This window comes from Antrostomus carolinensis, unplaced genomic scaffold, assembly GCF_000700745.2.
Source record: "Antrostomus carolinensis isolate BGI_N321 unplaced genomic scaffold, ASM70074v2 scaffold17227, whole genome shotgun sequence".
Taxonomy (NCBI): Eukaryota; Metazoa; Chordata; class Aves; order Caprimulgiformes; family Caprimulgidae; genus Antrostomus; species Antrostomus carolinensis.
Window position 1 is genome coordinate 22,153 of NW_010329323.1, and position 11,076 is coordinate 33,228.

Consider the following 11,076-nt stretch of genomic DNA (forward strand, 5'->3'; position numbering starts at 1 on the left):
ATCATAATTCATTCGGATCAAGTTTGATCAGACACACTGACTTCACTACTGGTAAGAGGGAGCAGGGAGAGGTGATTACTGGAGTTCTGTAAGGCAGGAATTTCTTCTCTTGGGTTACCATGGCAGAAGCTACTTTTTCTAGTCTGTGCCTCTGTGTCCCTTCTCTGGGGAAATACCATTTACTGATTTGTGTCTTTTGCATTATACATGGTGGACATGACATGAGGTTGCCAGGGGGACACAGGTAGCCCCCAAATCCTCATTTTGTTGAATATGTAGAAAATGCACAATATAGACACTTGCCCTGTCCCTGGGGTATGAGCCTTTTTATGGGGCACTCACCCACAGTTACTCACTGGACTAGCATGAGGATTAGTTCATGCATATTGAATGTATTTTCAAGAGCTCCAGACATGTAGTTACAAAGCTCACATGGGCAGAAATAGTAAAAGTTACCACAGGTGCAATGTGTTTTTCAGACCCTTAAGACAGATTAACCTAGAGATAAATAAATGCCGTGTGGAGGCTTTCCCATTGCTTTGATCAAATAACAGGGTTTTTTATTGCTTAATTAAAACCCACAGGTTTGTTATTTCCCGCATCCACCCATCATCACACACAGTTCATCCCAAAAGGCACTGAGCCTGGAAGTTCACCAGATTTTCTGCTTTCCCTCCTTCCATCAGTTGCACCCAGAGGTTGTTGCTACGGGGTTAGCTTTGCTCAGAGGACTTCAAGCTGGGAAAGTCCCTTGTTAAGGCTCAGTTTTTGGAGCATGGCTGGCATGAGGAGGAATGGCAGGGCTGGACATTTGTACCAAGGTTGGAAGCATTATCATAAAATCATGGAATGGTTTGGGATGGAAGGGACCTTTCAAGCTCATCTAGTCCAGGCCCCCTGCAGTGAGCAGGGACATCTTCAACCAGATCAGGTTGCTCAGAGCCCCATCCAACCTGACCTTGAATGTTTCCAGGGATAAGGCATCTACCATCTCTCTGGGCAACCTGTGCCAGTGTTTCACCACCCTCATTGTAAAAAATGTCTTTCTTACATGTAGTCTAAATCTATTCTCATTTAGTTTAAAACCATTACCCCTTGTGCTATCAGTATGGGCCCTGCTAAAAATTTTATCCCCACCTTTCTTATAGGTGCCCTTCAAGTTTTGGAAGGCTGCAATAAGGTGCCCCTGAAGCCTTCTTTTCTCCAGGCTGAACAGCCCCAACTCTCTCAGCCTGTCCTCATAGGAGAGGTGTTCCAGCCCTTGGATCATTTTTGTGGCCTCCTCTGGACCCACTCAAACAGGTCCATGTCTTTCTTATTAGCTTGACCATTAGCTTGGTGACAGCCCTGTGGTGGGATTGCACAGAGACGTTCACAATCCTGTAGTCATTTTTGCCATTAGAGGAATGATGTGGCCAGTTTGGGAGGCCTACCTGCATCCTTGGGACACCCATGCTGAATTTGCTGGTGATGGCTCACGTTTTGCAGGGTGACAGGGGGAGGAGATGACTTGAGTGGGGTCTGGGACTGCTACATGGAGGACAGTGCTCAAGCTGTGGGCTGCAGGCAGCTCCTGCCTGACTGCAAGCACCTCTCTGTGCTGCTCAGGTCCTGATGATGCAGAAGATGGGAACCTGAGACTTAACAAACAATTTTGTTTTAAAACAGCCTGTGCCCCTTGGAATGTACTCTGTCCTTCTGGGCAGACCATTTGCAAAACGTTACTTAATAGAGACATAGCGTAAAATCCCAGCGCCAGACACACTCAGCTCTTGGTCCAAAAATAATCAAAAACTGAGGCTGGAACCACATGCCAGTTTTGCAATTGGCTCTGTGACAGCAGTTGAACTATAACCACAGAATCAATCAGCCCAGCTCTTTGGGAGGTTGAAATCCAGGCCAGATTTTGAAATCTGGGACCTCTCTTTAGTAATTTACAACATACAAAAAGAAAATCAAGAATAAGCCTGGTTTAGCTTCCATAAAACCTTTGGGTCAATAAAGAAGCACTTCCACATGTTCAGATCTGTTGGGTCCCTCTACTCTCTTTACAGTGAAATCCTTGCACAGCATGAAGTGAGACAAGTCAGTATTTTCCAGACTTTTTACATGGATTTTAATCTAATTCCCCTTCTCTCTGAGGAGGGATGAGTTCAAAGGAAGGGGGCTTTGCTGATCAAGGAGGCAGCTCTAAACATGGACTGCATGTGACACAGTGGAGCAAATGACATTTCTTTGCTGATCTTGTTGATGAAATGTGTAGTTCTGGGCTTGTTTTTGCAACAGTGGATTTCTCCCCTCGCCTGGGACTTCTGGGACCTTTGTCCTGCAAATATTTCAGATCAGTGAAAAGCCTGGAAAACAAGAGTGACTACAGGATATTAAATACTTGTTGCTTTTAAATGAGCAGATGATACTTTTACCAAATGCTATCATTGTGGCCGTATTTTTCTTGTGCTGTCATTTTTTGATAGCTTATTTTTACTGTGGAAAAGGTCTGTGAAGCAGCTGCCAGCAAAGTGATGGTAACTGGATAGCATCTGTACATTTGAAAATCTTCCTAAATGATAAGCAAGGGAAGTCTATTAAAACATGGTTTTTGGGAGTTCAGAAGGTATTTCATGCAGGGAATTGTTCTGCTGCAGCCTACGTCTGCCTTTTTTATTAAAACACAAAATTAAATTATTGTTAAAAAGAGAACTTAGAATGTTATTGGAGCAAATTATCACCAGATATCCTGAGTGACGTGGCAGTTGTGCAGTAAGGCACAGGTCTGCCCACACTGCACATCGCAGTTTGTAAAGAACGAGCTGCTTTGAAGCTGCATCTCAGAGCATGTGCTAATGGAATGAAGTTGTGATGAACGTTGATATCTACATGGGATAAAAGTCATGAGAAGGATTAACTTTTAGAGGTCAAAAGTGGCTCCACGTGGAAGCACAAAGGATGCCATGTGGAATATTTCATTTCAGACATTCTTAGCAGCTACCGCTTTTCAGCACAATGGTTTTCATTGCCTGAAGGTAAGAGCTAGGAAGTCCCTCTGCAGCTCCTGTGAGAGGTTATAAATCTTCCTGTTGCAAAGAACAGCTACTAAGAGTTTCCCACACATCTTTTTATGGCCACTAACCTTATCATTAATAACTTGGCCCAGAAGATCAACCGTACACCCTGGGCTGCATCCAGAGCAGCGTGGGCAGCAGGTTGAGGGAGGGGATTCTGCCCCTTTACTCCACTTTTGTGAGACCCCACCTGCAGTGCTGCCTCCAGTTCTGGGGCCCCCAACATAAGGACATGGACCTACTGGAGTGAGTCCAGAGGAGGCCACAAGGATGATCCAAGGACTGGAGCACCTCTGCTATGAGGACAGGCTGAGAGAGTTGGGGCTGTTCAGCCTGGAGAAGAGAAGGCTCCAGGAAGACCTTCTAGCTCCAAACCAGTACCTGAAGGGGCTCCAGGAAGGCTGGGGAGGGATTTTGGACAAGGGCAGGGAGTGACAGAACAAGGGGTGATGGAAGAGGGGAGACTGAGATGAGATCTGAGGAAGAAATTCTTTGGTGTGAGGGTGGTCAGACACTGGCCCAGCAGAGAAGCTGTGGCTGCTCCTCCCTGGAAGTGTTCAAGGCCAGGTTGGGTGAGGCTTTGAGCAACCTGGTCTAGTGGAAGGTGTCCCTGCTGATGGCAGGGGGGTTGGAACTGGATGATCTTCAAGGTTCCTTCCAACCCAAACCATTCTATGATTCTGTGATTAATAATGATTTGCTCTTCAGACACACTTTTCAGGAGATGATCTACCTGCATGTCATATGAAGTGAGTGTCAATCTATTGTACAGCTATTTTGTAAACAGTAATGTGCTGGGTCTGAGAGCAATTCTGAGAAATGGTGGGGGCCATTACAACCCCACCTTATCACTGGATAAATTAGGCTATAAATACCATAGCCAAAGATCCTAAATATGAATTTGAGACTGAATGATAAGAACGGCCAAATCCTTTTGCCTGAGCTGAGCTAGAAGAAACCATGAAAGTGTATGAAATGTGGGTATATGAAGCTTTTTAAAGTTTTTTGTGCATTTTTTTAAAAATGCAGTTTACCATCATATAACATTCTGTTTTTAACCTTATTATATCTATATGTAAACCCAAGCTTTCACTTAACCCCTTTCTTCAAAACTTAAATTTAAAGGAAGCATTAAGTTGGCTGGCCTGGAAACTCAACCCCTTTTCACCTGGAGAACATCCATACGTCTTCAAGGTGCTCTTGAAGGTCAACTGTTTTGATTTGACTTGCAGTGAGGAGACCTGTGCCCGGCTGCCTTGCTCATAGGAAAGCTGCACACTTGCCAAAGCTGGGAAGGTCAGTGAGGCAAAGTATGGAAAGCACTTTGGGATGCCTACACCAGCCGTCATTAGCTGCTCATGTGTGGGCTAGATATATGATATTTAGGTGCCTGCCCAGGAGTAGTTAAGAGTGGGGCTGCTTTATGAAAGTGGGCAAGTTGGGAGCTGAGGGAGATCCCAGCACGGCAGTGCCATCTCCAACAGGGCGCAGTCACAGGTGGCCCAAGTCCAGCTCTGTTGACCATCCAGTGGCCATCAGACAAGGCAAGGTCTTGGGTCCATCCAGGCAGCCTGGTCAGGAGCAGGTGGAGATGGGCTCAAAAACAGGATTGGAGACAAGGCTACTTACAGCATGTGTGCGGGGAGGTCAGGTTGGTCAGGTCAATTAGTTAAGGGCTATGATTGGTCTCAGGATCCTGACATGGCTTTGTGAAAGCTCACTCATTAGCAGGTCAGCGTGGTGGTAGGCAGGCCCTACTCTGCAGGAGGACTGTGCAACAGGCAGTGGGTGCTATCATATAAATCTCTGACCTTCACACCTGCTTTGCTTCTATGACTTCTAGCCCTGTCATCTTGGCCTGAAACCTCAAAAGCCCTGAGCCAGCATCCTCGAAAGTAATTTGGATTCTTTCCACTGGCTTCAGTTTTGTTTGAGCCAGCCAGTTACTGGGACGGGCTCTTCCTGGTCTCCCAGCACTGCTGATGAGCCTGCTGCATTTTCCACCCGCTAGAAAGGCGTCAGTGGTGAGGTTCAGGTCGGGTGACAGCCAGGGAAGTTTGCTCACAACTGGCTGTAGAGAGCTCATTTATTAGAAATTAAAACCACACCATGGAGGGATGAAAACAATTCTTGCTGCAAGTGCAATAGGGTCTGTTAGCCAGAAGGTACTGCTCTGCTTTTGATTAATTCTTGCTTTTTAATTAATACTTTTGGTTTATTATCCTTCTTGGAACTTTTCTGGAATAACAAAGATAAATCTAGGCAACAAAATGTATTTTTGCAGAGCTGAACCTGTATCTGATTGTGTTTGGCTTTCCCTGGCTTCAGGGACAGCAGGAGCAGCTGTGCCCTGAGCCCTCAGTGTGCTGCCTGCACACCCTGGGGTGCTGGTGTCCAGTGGGAATAATCCACGTTATCTTCTGTGGGATTCCCAGGGAGAGCATGCAGACCCACAACTGGACCAGAGCTTCACCCCACATTTGTAAGGATTTGGTTTTCAGTCCTCTTTTGCTACTGGGGCTCACTTTGTGCAGCTCCTTGGCTGAGGAACGTCCCCTCTCCCTCCTTGAGCTCAATAACTAGAAGGGGCTTTTTTTCTTTTAACAGGAAAAAGCCACTTGGCTCTATTTGTCATTCTTCATTACCCTTATCTCAGTCCCTCTTTATCCTCCTTTCTCCTGTGTTGCCTGGTCACTGTAGCTCTTAATACTTCCTCTCTTGATAAGATGTCTTGTTCAAAGTGTATTTATATCATTAGTTTCAACTGCCTTACTTGGCAATGTGACCCTTTGTGATTGGTTTGGTTGTTGTTTTCTCAGTCTCAGTCCGAGGGACAGGGTTATAAAAATGTCCCATACATTTGGTGAGGCCCATCCCTACCCAGGAAATATCTCAAGGCTTTAATCTCTGCCTTCTGAGATCATCTCTGTGGGATAATGAGAGGACAGTGTGGCTGGGTTGCATGAGGGCAGATGTATCACTTAGTGTCCAACTCTTCAGCCCCAGCTTTTTTTTTGGGTTTTTTTGTTTGTTTTTTTTTTTGAATCACAGCAGTTGGAAGGGATCTCAGGAGATCACCTAGTCCAACCCCCCTGACAAAGCAGGTTCCCTTACAGCAGGTTGCACTGGACTGCGTCCAGGTGAGTTTTGAACATCTCCAGAGAAGGAGACTCCACAACCTCTCTGGGCAGCCTGTCCCAGTGCTCTGGCACCCTCACAGTAAAGAAGTTTTTCATTAGGTTTGTGTAGAAATTTTGGTGTTCCAATTTTTGCCCATTGCCTCTTGTCCTCTCACTGGATACTTCTGAAAAGAGCCTGGCCCCATCCATCTGGCCCCCACACTTCAGGTGTTTATAGACATTGATCAGATGCCCTCTCAGTCTTCTCTTCTCCAGACTGAAGAGTCCCAGCTCTCTCAGCCTTTCCTCATATGGGAGATGCTCCAGGCCCCTCATCAACTTTGTGGCCTCTGCTGGACTCTCTCTAGAAGATCCCTGTCTGTCTGGAACTGGGTGGCCCAGAACTGAACACAGTATTGCAGATGTGACCTCGCCAGGGCAGAGTAGAGGGGGAGGAGAACCTCCCTCAATGTGCTGGCCATGCTCTTTTTAATGCACCTCAGGATACTGTTGAGGAAGTTGGACCCCAGAACAAAATGAAGAGCCAATGAGCCCTGAACACCAGTTGTCCCCCTCCAGTCTTTTTATTTTCTTTCATTTTTCAACTTTTCATCTGTGTATGCTTGGTTGAACCCATCTTATATACTCTTTGATGTCCTTTGCAGCCAGGGTGACACCGAGTGCTCTGGGTGTTTCTGGTTACCAGAGCAGCTTTGCTTAAGCTGCAATCGCTCGCTGGGCTGCAGGCACGTGCCTCCCCCTCCGTCGACGTTCCTCACCCTTTTGGACATTTAACTCTGAGGACTTTGTGGCTGATTTTCCCTCCCTTCCTGTTCTTTGTTACATAGATTAGATATTGCAGGGTGGTTTATGAACATAAGAAGCCCTTGATTTCCAGTGTCACCCTGCAGAGATTTAAAGGTCTGTGTAATGAGAGTTAGTGATCAGGCTTCTGTTGCAATTTGCCCATGGAAAAAAGGTTTTGAAAATAGATGAACAAAAAAAAAAAAAAGAAGAAAAAGAAGAAGAAGAAGAAGAAGAAAAAGAAAAAGAAGAAGAAAAAGAAAAAGAAAAAAAGAAAAAGAAAAAGAAAAAGAAAAAGAAAAAGAAAAAGAAAAAGAAAAAGAAAAAGAAAAAGAAAAAGAAAAAGAAAAAGAAAAAGAAAAAGAAAAAGAAAAAGAAAAAGAAATAATGAAAAAGGAAAAGAAACAAAACCTGAATAGTTCTTAAAAATATTTTTTAATATTTTGAAGCTTGAGCCCGTTCTAAGATATGCCAGGGGAGGCTGCAAGGACTGGTAGGACAATGTTTGTGTGTGTTTGGTTTCCAAGACTGGCTTTCATGGAAACAGCATGATAGAAAGTGGTTTTGGTCAGGAATCTCAATACCATTCATGCCAGCACAATGCAAAGTAGATAGTCCAGGCTGTCAGTGCTGACTGTTTCCCTGTGGTCAGAGTCCAAACTTCAAGCTCAGGTTTTAAGCCTGTGACCCATAGATACAAGGCATGGGAAGGTAATTCTTGCAGGTTGAGACTGGGTTGTCTTGTCCATGCAGACAGAGCTAGAAACTTTTCTGACATTTTGCTTTGAGTTAGGGTGTTCCCCTCTGGGGTTTGGTTCAGGGGTACTTTGAGAATCCCAGCTGCCTTGCTGTGAAGAAACAGACGTGCAGGGGGAAGAGCAAGATGTGCACAAAGGAGTAACCTCTGTATGGGGCAGGTGCACAACCACAACTGGTTTAGACATAGCTTGAGCCATTTTAACTACAATTACACAGCTGGTCCATATTTTAACATCTGGTGCGGGACTGAGTTAGACACTAAAACGCAGGAGTACCAGTGTGTATATGAGGTCCGAGTGTCTATGCTCCCTTTATAGTCGATAGAGATCCAGCTAATAAAAACCATGGAGCCTTCAGCATAATGTGACCTTCAGCATAATTTGGTTCACCCTGAAGGAGCCACCTAAGAGTCGACTGAGTCATCTCCAGACTCCATTGACTATGACTTTATTGGAGACACCATCCATATTTGCTGTAATGAGAGCATAGTCCCTACTTCACATGCAGATACCTACAAGTAGATACTTGAATCCCACCACAGTTGCCTTTGCAGTGCACACCTCTGGTACCTGATAACTTTTTGGAAATTTTGTACGAGTCAAAATTTCAAGCAATGACTTTATCTGTTATCAAAGTCTCCTAGAATGGAATTCTCTCTTAGGCACCTGAGTTTGAAAATCTTGACCACTGTTGTTATTCTCATATTTCACCCTCTAGACATTTTGGTTTGTCTGGTTCTGGATATGGAACAGAAACCCTATACCAAAATATTTCTCCAAGCTCTGCTGGCTTCTCCATGAATACCATTATGTGTGACTCATGCTCTTTGGCATGGATAAGTAGCTAGATTTAAAATACGGTTTTGTACTTCTTTTGGTTGCCAAATGAAACCTAATGGAAAAATATTATTTATCCCTGCACTTTATGCATTAAGAAATACATTGACTTGCTTGCGATAAAAAACTCTTTAATTCCCAATATTAAAAAAAAAAACCCCAAACAAACAACAATGTTTTTACCAACTATTTTACATCTGAAAAATCTGAGTAAGTTTCTCATTAGTGCAGCCTTTTCTGATTAGCTCTGGCAGGGGGATACTTCCCTGCTCTCGCAGTGTCCTAAAGCTAGGCTTGTGCTACCTGAAAGGGTGTCTGGGGTGCATCTCAGTGGAGATTAGCAGGAGCTATAAAGCTTCTGACCTTTTAAACACTAAAGCTAAATCTGAAATCTCCACTCATAAGTATTCACAACTTTAAATCTCAGGCTGTGTCTTTAACCTTGTCTTTAATTAGACACCCGGGTAGTATCACAGCAGAAATAACCCAGTGTGTCAGCACCAGCGTAGCCTTCAGCAGTAGACACAGATGCTGTTTGGCAGCCCAGCTTCCTCCAACACTTGCATTCCTTCTGTGTACTCTCACCTTCCCCACTGGTATCTGACAGTTCACTCAGGGCTACAGTGGTGGAGTAGGGAAAAACTTAAATAAATTAATAAAGAAAAACACAAGCTGGGTAAAGTTGCAGCTACCACAGTCAGAAAGAAAAGGAGACAAATGGCCTCATGGCCTCAGGTTGCACCAAGGGCAGTTGAGATTGGATGTGAGGAAGAATTTCTTTGCTGAAAGGGTTCTCAGGCATTGGAAGGGGTTGCCCAGGGCAGTGGTGGAGTGCCCATCCCTGGAGGGATTGAAGAGTCGTGTAGACATAGTGCTGAGGGACATGGGTTAGTCGGAGACTTGTTAGTGTGAGGTTCATGGTTGGACTCAATGTTCTTAAAGGGCTTCTCCCATTGAGGCAGTTCTGTGATTCTGTGAGTGCTTTATCTGTCCAACATATTTTCCAAACCCAGGGCAGACAATGTCGAGTTACCCTCCAGAAAACGAGGTTTGTCTTGTTGCTGTTCAACTGTGCCCTGTTGTCATCCCAGCCAGTGCCTCTGTCTGACCTTAGGAAAGTCACTTAAACACTGTCTTCTTCAACTCTTTCTATCCACAGAACTATCCTTTCCCCCCTGCTCTTTGCTCTTTCCCCTCAGTTACACCAGCCACACAGAGGAACGCAACCTCAACACCATGCTAACGTGGTCGCACAGCCTTTGGGTCAAAACTGGCTCACATCCCACCTGCTCTGAGCCCTGGCAAGTGAGTTCATGTCTGCCCGAGGTCTCCCATGCAGATTTACCCGCAGTGACCCAGCCTGAATACTGGAAGTCATTAGTGCGCTGCACCGCGCAGGTTAATTTATCCTCCTTCGTGAAGGCAAATGGTGTGTGAAAAGAAGGCTTATTATCCGACTTTACTGACAGGACATTCAACGATGAAATACTTCAATCTCTCCAACATTAATCTCCTTCCCGTTATGGGGATTGCCTCGTACTATAAGGGCTTTGCACAATGCTTCTCTCAGGGGGGTTCTTATCTGAATTCCTCCGTATAGGTGCTGTAGGAAGAGTGATAATTATAATACAAAACTTTGGAAAGAATGATAACTTAAATATCCTTCTTTTCCATGTTTAACGGTATTTCTCTCACTTCCTAGTGTTTAGGGAAATTCATGGATTTTTTTCCTAGTAGCTGGTTTTAGCTTTATTTAGGAAGTTCAGCTTTGTGTAAATGACATTGTCCCAGAGGAAGGACTAATTAAATCTATGTAAACGATGGGTGTTTTGAAGGAAAACGAAATGCCTTTGTCATTTGCCTTCAGACAGTGAATATTCATAAAAAATAAACTGCAAATATTTTAATTCAGAGATGACCTTGCAGCTGAGACAGAAATAACAATTACTTGCAGTGACAAAGACTGAGTCACATTTTGACAGAGCTGATCCGGGCAGGAAGGGTTTACCTAATTTCCTAAAGGTGTTCAGGGACTGAATTTGTCTCATCTCCTCTAATAGCCATACTCCAGTGAGAAAAAAAAGCATGCTTCTTTGTTTTGTCTGAAGCTTTATCTTAGCTTTTAATTACTCCTGAGACAGTAGTGCTAAAATGGGCTTGATTTCTGGTACCAGAAGCTGTTTGGAAGCCAGTGGAGACACCTATGTTCATGGAAAGGCAAAGCATGGAGAAAACAAGCTGAGTTGGACTTGTATTGTCTTCACATTCAGATTCAAATAGGGAATCACAGCAGGTCAAATGGCATAGGTCACCAAGGCCTCATCCAGGAGGAAATAAGGGCATTTCTTAGCTTGCCAGAGATGAAGTGCTTTTAGAGAGTGTTGTCCTGTGGCCAATCCAAACTTAATGGGTTCTGAGAAGCACTCCAAGTTTCTTCAACATGGGGATAGTGGGAAGATGTGTGCTATAGAGCGATGTGAGGTCAGTGTCCAAGTG